The sequence below is a fragment of the Chiloscyllium plagiosum genome, unplaced genomic scaffold, assembly GCF_037043375.1.
Source record: "Chiloscyllium plagiosum isolate Xiang-an unplaced genomic scaffold, Cpla_swu_hap1 HiC_scaffold_43, whole genome shotgun sequence".
In the NCBI taxonomy this organism is placed as follows: Eukaryota; Metazoa; Chordata; class Chondrichthyes; order Orectolobiformes; family Hemiscylliidae; genus Chiloscyllium; species Chiloscyllium plagiosum.
Genome location: NW_028270181.1, coordinates 27,748,161 through 27,758,583, shown reverse-complemented (window position 1 = coordinate 27,758,583; position 10,423 = coordinate 27,748,161).

Sequence of the window (10,423 nt, the reverse complement as noted above, 5' to 3'; positions counted from 1 at the left end):
TTGTATTGTGCAAGGTGGGAGCCTATGGCGTTGTAAGATGCAGGATGGCTGGAAGATTGGTTTCTAGCAGGAAACTGTACAGAAATGGATCTTGTCCCGCCAATCTGGGAATGACAAGTACAGTCTTGCAGCAATCAGTGTTGGTCCTCAACAGTTTCCGATTTATATCAGGGACTTAGATGAGAGGATTGAAACATGGTGGCTAAGTTTGCTATTTATCTTTATATCACTCCTGGAGTCATTTTCAAAACCAAACTTTGTCATCAAAGTATGTTAAGGTTAAATGGGTGTAATTTTGGCAGAAAGAATAAAATGCAAAGTATTATTTAAATGACAAACGACTGCAAAAGTTTGAGACTGAGTAGCATCAAGGTGTTCTCTCTGGGGAGGTGATAGCTGAATGGTACTATTGTGAGACGAATGGTCTGGAAACTTACCTTGTGCTCTGAGAGACTGGGTTCAAATCCTACCAAGACAAATGGTTGAATTTGAATTCAAGAAAATGGGTTTTTGAATTCCACCTATGATGGCTATCAGGGGAAAAACCCATGTTTCGTTAATGTGCTTTAGTGAAGGCTGCTATCCTGACTTGTCAACTATATTTGCTGTGGCTCTGGAGTCAATGTCGTTGACTCTCAACTGCACTCTGAAAACTACTAGCAAATGTACTAATCACAAGTGAGTAAAGTGAAGTCTCAAAAAAACGACCAACAGCATGTGGACTGCAGTAGTTCATTGCCACTATCTTCTCAGGAAAAACTTTGAGTGTGACTAATTGCACATCCCATCACTGGCTGTACTTTTAAATCCCATGAGTGATTTTCTTTTTAAGTTTAATCCTTTGGTATTGTTTATTAGGAGAGGAATTGAACATAAAAGCCAAGGGTGTTAAACAGTTGGTAAGACCCTGAGTCTGAGTAGTGTTGACATGGTGGACACAGAATGGAATTTCCACACGGGCAAGTGCACAGTTAGATGACACTTTTAAAGTTTTAGGATAGACAGCAGGGAATTTATTTCTCTCATTGAGTTATGAAACCTGGAATTCTGCCTGTGGAGGTGGGGATAGATTAGTTCTCTGGCATAACAAGAGTCTGAGATTATTGGGGATAGACGGAAATGTGGAATTGAAAATTTGAATAGATTAACATGATCTTCCTGAATAGCAGAGCAGGTTTGAAGGGCTAAATTTGACCTTGGTAAATCTGCCAGATCTGAGGATCTTCACGCTGGTGTGTTGAAAAAGATGGCCACCAAATTAATGGACACATCGGTGATCATCTTTCAAAATTGTATTAACTCTACAACAGTGCCTGCAGATTGGAAGCATTAAAATGTTGCAGACTCACAAGTAATTAGAACTTTTCTCATTGTTCAGTCAGGATGTGAGATTGATTAAGAAAGCAGGATGAATTTAAACCGGGAACATTATAATGGGTTCTAGTATTTTCCTTTCTGTTATCATCAAGTCTAAAGGGTCTGATTATCCAGAGTTATTTTCTAAATATCCAGTAGAGTCAACATGAATTTACAAAGGGAAGAATGTGTTTGACAAACCAGAGAGGGTTTTTTTGAGGTTGTTACTGGCTGATGGAGAAGGACAGACTGGAGAATGTGATGTATTCCTGCTCCCATGTCCTTACGGACCCATGGTTTTATCAACAGCACTGGAGCTTGTATGTATTTCATTGAAATTTAGGTGGTGATTGTACCTTCCTGTTCCAGGAGAGGAATAGATGTTTGCTTCTTCGGGAGTGTATTTCATTCCTGTGAAAGTGATAAGTAGAAATTTGTTAGAATTTGTGACCTAGACTCTTTCATCTGGAAGGATGCAGTTTGGCAAATGTGGATTTAAAACAGCAGCAGCTGAACTTTTTTTAAAAAAAAAACAGACTTTCCTTTCTTAATGATTCTATCTTTAGCCACTGGCAAGAGAATGGTGTTTAGCCAAGCTTATTGTTCGGCTAAAGCTCAACTGAGAGATTTAAAATAATTACAGGATTATAGTCAGCACTACTACCTTTAAATTTTGGGTCAAATCTAAGTGTCCTTCCCTGAGGAGTTTTCTGATTAATCGAGATAAATTCAATAAATAAATCGACAGAGATATAGCAGAAACACTTGAGTTAACCAATATCACATCCTGACTTAAGGATCCTTCAGGACTTTAGAACTATTCTCGAATCCTTATTATTTGTGGGTCAGGCATTAAGTTAGTATCTTAATAACACTATAGTCTCTATCGTAAAAATCAATCCTGGTTTACAATATTGTAATGGTTACAATATCGTGGTATAGGAAAATTAAAATATTGAAATCATCTAAACCTAACTTGCAGTCACAAATAGATGGACAGATAATGTTGGTTTTGCATATTCATCTAGAAAGAAACGCAATGTAACAATTTCTACCTGGAAATAAATGGTGTTTGAATCTCCACAGAGGCATATGTTAAGGATATTCACATTTAGCCAGCAATATTTGTGTGGTGTTCAAATTCACCAAGATGTAAAGTCACCATACATTTTATAAAAACCTGCCAGATATGAATTTGTATTTTGTTTTGTATCTTGTCTCAGCCTTTTTGAGGAGATTCTAGAAATTGTCTCTGGGTTTTGTGTCAAAGATAGCTTACCAGCTATACCTTAAAGTAAAGCTTTTAAGTATTTTCTGTCAATTTGAGAAACTGTAACTAAAAATGCCATTCTTTTTTTCATTGTATGTTGTATGAAAAGGAATTTTGTCAACTAAAGTTTTTGTGGGTATCTGCACATCTGGAAGATTTAGGTCCTTCCACTGAACAACACTGTCCTGACTAAAACAAATTGTTGGAGAAACTCAGCAGGTTGGCAGCATCTATGAAAAGAAAGCAGAGGTAATGTTTCGAGTCTGGTGACTATCAAGATTTATGGAGAGCAAGTGGACAATCTGAAGGGCAGACAATTGGTGAAAGTCAATATTGCCTCCAGTGGCCAGCTCAGTCACTTGTCAAGTGATTAACAAGAGTGTTCAATGGCAAAGAGCTCAAATCCAATATCAAGCTCATGGTCCTCAGGGCAACAGTATTACCAGCTCTTCTGTATGAGTCAGACATGAACAATAAACAGTAGACACCTCAAATCTCATGAGAGGCAACATCAAATTCTGTGAAACCAGTGAGAGGATAATCGCTCCAATACCCTCTCAGGCCAACATCTCCAATATCAAGGAACTGATTGTAGTCTATCAGCTGTTTCAGAGAGATCATATTGTCCTCAGAGTAAGCAGTTACAAGGGAGGGCAGAGGAAACACTTCAAGGATGACCTGAAAGCCTCCCTGAAAAAAAACATGCATCTTCTCCAATCCATGAAAATTGCTTACCCAAGACCACCCAAACTGTGCCAAGAAGCATTCACAAACGATGACAACTGTTGTGAGCATCAGTCACAGGCCCGAATTTGAGTTTGCAGAATTCTATTTGCAGATACATTCTATTTTGCTCAGAAAGCACACACCCTGCAGGCAGTCAATGCATGTAATATTTTATCAATTCCTACTTTGGAAATGGATTCTGTGTCCTAACCTTGAGCCAGACTGGTTCTAACCTCACACTGTTAATGCATTGTCTGAGCTGAGATGTCACATATCTTGAGTATGTGACTCAAAAGAACTCAAGGTTTTATAAAAATAAGTTCTGGGATTTACATATTATTGAACCAAAACCTACAACCCCATTCTAAAAGTTGAAAAACTTAAATTTAACAGCAATCTGTTCAGTATATTTATTGTTTCAGTTGCATGGCGCTGTAATCTTTTGCAGTAAATTCTGTGTCTTATGATCCTGCTCCATAGCTACCTGATGAAGGAGCTGCGTTCTGAAAGCTAGTGCTTCCAAATAAACCTGTTGGACTATAACCTGGTGTTGTGTGATTTTTTTTTAAAACTACATATTCTAGAGTGACACTGCTCCTTAGAAAACACAACTCAACTTCCTGTCTGTTTCCAGTCCTGCGTGGTTCATATATATATATGTATGCCCTTTATCCTTCTTAATCTGTCAAACTGAAATAAATCTATCAATTAGCTTCCAATCAAGTGTACAAATTTATTAGAGGTCTCATTTAGGTTGTCTCTCAGTCTATACACGGCTCTGAAGTAAATAGATTGGAATAGAAATTTATTGTCACGTGTACGTTTACATGAAAAATACAGTGAAAAGTTTTAAAAGTCACCCTTTCAGCGTAACTACATGTCTTTGAGCAAGGCACTTTTCCTACAGTTGTTCTCTGAACCCTTCCAGTGTTGGGGGGGACCAGAACAGGGTGCAGCGTTACAGATGTGGTCTAACTAGGGACCTGTATAATGACAGAATAGAGTCCTTTCATTTGAACTGAATATTGATAGCTAAAGCAAAGAGGATGTTAACTCTATGACTTCTGTGCATTGATGATGACTTTGATTGACCTTTTCGATGTGAATCACTCTCACCATTTCTCCCCTGTCTCTCTCTTATCCACATGCATCGCACTAATTACTTTTCCAGACTAAATACCAGCAACCATGTTTTGGCAATTAACATTTACACTATTTTAGGCGCAACGGTACTGAATGGCACTTAATGAACTGGATTCATTTCAGTTCAAAAATCTCTATTTTTCTGGATCTCCTGCTGTACTTTGCAAGTACAGCATTACATTGCTGACTCTGGGCTTCCCATTTTTACAGTTACTTCTTGTGTCCACAAGATGGCGACAGGATACCATAGTGCATAGAAAGTCAACCACTCTGCACTAACCCTAACCCTAATACTAACCCTATCACAGATGGACTATATCTTCCAGTCTCCAGGTGGGTACAGGACCAGATTCCAGTCATATAAACCATATCTTAGAGACTCTGGCTGGGTGCAGGACCGTGTGTGTATAATCTTTACTGCCTCACTCTTTCTTCCAATTCCTTGTCAAATGTATTGCTGAAGTCCATGTCTGCCTTAATCAATCCTCTTAGTAACTTGATTGAGGTATTGAAGAAGTGACAGAGACACGATTTCCCACGCACAAAGCCATGTTGATTATTCCTAATCAGTCCTTGCCTTTCCACAAAAATGTAAATCCTATCCATCTGAATTCCCCTCCAATAACTCACCACCACTGATGTCAGGCTCACCAGTCTATGGCTCCCTGTCATTTCCTTATCACCTTTCTGAAATAATGACACCACATTAGCCAACCTCCAGTCTTCTGGCATCTCACCTGTGGCGATCGATGATACAGATATCTCAGCAAGGGGCCCAGCGATCATTTAGGAGAAAGTGAGGGCTGCAGATGCTGGAGATCAGAGCTGAAAATGTGTTCCTGAAGAAGGGCTTATGCCCGAAATGTCGATTCTCCTGTTCCTTGGATGCTGCCTGACCTGCTGCGCTTTTCCAACAACACATTTTCAGCCCAGCAATCATTTTCCTAGCTTCCCACAGAGTTCTGGGTTACACCTAATTAGGTCCCGGGAATTTATCCATTTTTATGTGTTTTAAGTCATTCAGCACCACTCTGTTGGTGAGTTAATCATGAACTCAAGATCACACCAACTCAATGAAACAGTTTTGTTTCCCCTTTTTTTTCTCCTGATCGGCTTCAAGTTCACTGGGATACATTTTTAATATAATTTTCAGCTTGAACAGGGTGAACAAAATGAAGATTCCATCACTCCAACTTGTGCAGAGCTTTGATTAGAGGATATTTTGGAAGGAGTGACCACAATGGTAATATTCTTGTTAGTGTAGATGAGCAGAGAGATCTTGCTGTCCAGGTACATGGATCCTTGAGATGTGCCACCCAGGTTGGTAGGGTTGTTAAGAAGGCATACGGCGTGTTAGCTTTTATTGGTAGAGGGAGTGAGTTTCGGAGCCATGAGGTCCTGCTGCTGCTGTACAAAATTCTGGTGAGGCTGCGCTTTGGATTTTGTGTGCAGTTCTGATCACCGCATTACAGGAAGGATGTGGAAGTTTTGGAAAGGGTTCAGATGAGATTTACTCGGATGTTGCCTGGTATGGAGGGGAAGTCTTAGGAGGAAAGGTTGAGGGACGTGAGGCTGTTTTCGTTGGAGAGAGGGTTGAGAAGTGACTTAATTGAGACATATAAGACAATCAGAGAGTTAGATAGGGTGGACAGAGAGCCTTTTTCCTCGGATGGTGATGGCTAGCACGAGGGGACATAGCTTTAAACTGAGGGGTGATAGATATAGGACAGATGTCAGAGGTAGTTTCTTTACTCAGAGAGTAGTAGGGGTGTGGAACGCCCTGCCTGCAACAGTCATAGACTCACCAACTTTAAGGGCTTTTAAATGGTCATTGGATAGACATATGGACGAGAATGGAACAGTGTAGGTTAGATGGGCTTTAGATTGCTGCACTGCCCTGTGAAACCATCGGGGGCCGAAGGGCCTGTACTGCGTTGTCATGTTCTATGTTCTATATTGACTGATTCTGAAATTCTCACCCTTGCTTGCAAAACCCTCCACAACCTTTCCTTGCAATCTCTGTACACTCCCGAATGCTAAAGCCCTGGATATTACTGTGATCCCCAAATTCTGCTCATTTCGAGTCCACATTGTAGGAGGGATGTGATAGCACAGGCGAGGGTGCAGAAGAGATTTCCCAGGACGTTGCCTGGGCTGGAGAGTTTCCGTCATGAAGAATGATTGGACAGACTGGGGTTGTTTGCCTTTGTGCAGAGGAGACCGAGATGGGATGTGGTTAAGATGGATAAAGTAATGAGGGCCACAGATGGAGTAGACTGGAAGAGACTTTCCTCATTTGATGAGGGGGATTCAATGATCAGGCAACATAGAATCAAGGAAGGGGGCAGGAGATTTGGAGGGAAAGCGAGGAGAAATCTTTATCCCCTTGTCAGCCATGGTTACCTGGTCCACCCCTTAATGTGTTCCTTCGTCTTTGAGATTACTGGCCCCGAATTATCCCCAGAAACTCCTGCTCCACCATCTTCCTTGCTCGAATCCCCTTCCAACTAACTCTGGCCATCTCTTCCCTCATATCCTTGTCATTACCTTTCCTCAATTACAATTCAGTTACACCTTATTCCAGCTCCTCCATCTCAAACCGCAGGGTGAATTCGATCGTATTATGGCCACCGCTCCCTGGGGGCTCCTTCACTTGCTGGCAGTGATTTCCAGTTTCCCAGCCACTTCAAGGGTGGTAGAGGAAGAAAACCTGATAATGTGTCAGATATATAGATGTGCACTTGCAGTGCTGAGACAAACAAGGCTCTGGGCCAAGTACTGGAAATAGGGATAGGAATGGCATCTCGTTTCTGACCAGCCCAGACTCAATGGGCAGAAGGACCTTTATCTGATCTCAAGGGACGGCTCTGTCATCAACTACTGAGGCCCTGAGCTTTTGAATTCACGTTTATTGGATGTTGGTCAGTTCAGGTTAAGGGGATGAGCCTTTGGAATAGTCCAACAATAACTAGTTTATACCATAGACAGGAAAAACACACAGCTTGCTGTAAATAGACAGGAACTGCACACAGCTCACTGTAAACAGAGGGGAACTACACACAGCTTGCTTTAAATAGACAGGAACTGCACACAGCTCACTGTAAATAGACAGGAACTACACACAGCTCGCTGTAAACAGAGGGGAACTACACACAGCTCGCTTTAAATAGACAGGAAATGCACAAAGCTTGCTGTAAATAGACAGGAAGTGTACACATCTCACTGTAAATATACAGGATCCGCACACAGCTCGCTGTAAATAGACAGGGACCGCACACAGCTCGCTGTAAATAGACAGGAAATGCAAACAACTCACTGTAAATAGACAGGAACTACACACAGCTCACTATAAATAGACAGGAACCACACACAGCTCGCTGTAAATAGAGAGGGACTGCACACAGCTCGCTGTAAATAGACAGGGACTGCACACAGCTCGCTGTAAATAGACAGGGACTGCACCCAGCTCACTGTAAATAGATAGGAAATGCAAATAACTCACTGTAAATAGACAGGAACTACACACAGCTCGCTGTAAATAGAGAGGGACTACACACAGCTCGCTGTAAATAGAGAGGGACTGCACACAGCTCGCTGTAAATAGAGAGGGACTGCACACAGCTCGCTGTAAATAGAGAGGGACTGCACACAGCTCGCTGTAAATTGACAGGAACTACACACAGCTCACTGTAAATAGACAGGAACTGTACACAGCTCACTGTAAATAGACAGGAACTGTACACAGCTCACTGTAAATAGACAGGAACTACACACAGCACACTGTAAATAGACAGGAACTGCACACAGCTCGCTGTAAATAGACAGGAACTACACACAGCTCGCTGCAAATAGACAGGAACTGCACACAGCTCGCCGTAAATAGACAGGAACTACACACAGCTCGCTGTAAATAGACAGGAACTACACACAGCTCGCTGTAAATAGACAGGAACTGCACACAGCTCGCTGTAAATAGACAGGAACTACACACAGCTCGCTGCAAATAGACAGGAACTGCACACAGCTCGCCGTAAATAGACAGGAACTACACACAGCTCGCTGTAAATAGACAGGAACTACACACAGCTCGCTGTAAATCGACAGGAACTACACACAGCTCACTATAAATAGACAGGAACTGCACACAGCTCACTATAAATAGACAGGAACTGCACACAGCTCACTGTAAATAGACAGGAACTGCACACAGCTCACTGTAAATAGAGAGGGACTGCACACAGCTCGCTGTAAATAGACAGCAACTGTACCCAGCTCACTGTAAATCGACAGGAACTACACACAGCTCACTATAACTAGACAGGAACTGCACACAGCTCACTGTAAATAGACAGGAACTGCACACAGCTCACTGTAAATAGAGAGGGACTGCACACAGCTCGCTGTAAATAGACAGGAACTGCACACAGCTCACTGTAAATAGAGAGGGACTGCACACAGCTCGCTGTAAATAGACAGGGACTGCACACAGCTCACTGTAAATAGACAGGGACTGCACAGAGCTCACTGTAAATAGACAGGAACCGCACTCAGCTCACTGTAAATAGACAGCAACTGTACACAGCTCGCTGTAAATAGACAGCAACTGTACACAGCTCGCTGTAAATAGACAGGAACTGCTCACACCTCACTGTAAATAGACAGGAACTACACACAGCTCGCTGGAAATAGACAGGAAGTGTACACAGCTCACTGTAAATAGACAGGAACTACACAAAGCTAACTGCAAATAGACAGGAACTGCACACAGCTCACTGTAAATAGACAGGGACTGCATACAGCTCACTGTAAATAGACAGGAACTACACACAGCTCACTGTAAATAGACAGGAACTACACACAGCTCACTGTAAACAGACAGGAACTGTACACAGCTCACTGTAAATACAGGGACTGTACACAGCTCGCTGTAAATAGACAGGAACTACACACAGCTCACTGTAAATAGACAGGAACTGTACACATCTCGCTGAAAATAGACAGGAACTGCACACAGCTCGCTGAAAATAGACAGGAACTGCACACAGCTCACTGTAAATAGACAGGAACTGCACACAGCTCGCTGTAAATAGACAGGAACTACACACAGCTCACTGTAAATAGACAGGAACTACACACAGCTCGCTGAAAATAGACAGGAACTGTACACAGCTCACTGTAATTAGACAGGAACTACACACAGCTCGCTGAAAATACACAAGAACTACACTCAGCTCGCTGAAAATACACAGGAACTACACACAGCTCGCTGTAAATAGACAGGAACTGTACACAGCTCACTGTAAATAGACAGGAACTACACACAGCTCACTGTAAATAGACAGGAACTGTCCACACCTCGCTGAAAATAGACAGCAACTGTACCCAGCTTGCTGTAAATAGACAGGAACCGCACAAGGCTCGCTGTAAATAGACAGGAACTGCACACAGCTCGCTGTAAATAGACAGGAACTGCACACACCTCACTGTAAATAGACAGGAACTACACACAGCTCGCTGGAAATAGACAGGAAGTGTACATAGCTCACTGTAAATAGACAGGAACTACACAAAGCTCACTGCAAATAGACAGGAACTGCACACAGCTCACTGTAAATCGACAGGGACTGCATACAGCTCACTGTAAATAGACAGGAACTACACACAGCTCACTGTAAATATACAGGAACTACACACAGCTCACTGTAAACAGACAGGAACTGTACACAGCTCACTGTAAATACAGGGACTGTACACAGCTCGCTGTAAATAGACAGGAACTACACACAGCTCACTGTAAATAGACAGGAACTGTACACATCTCGCTGAAAATAGACAGGAACTGCACACAGCTCGCTGAAAATAGACAGGAACTGCACACAGCTCACTGTAAATAGACAGGAACTGCACACAGCTCGCTGTAAATAGACA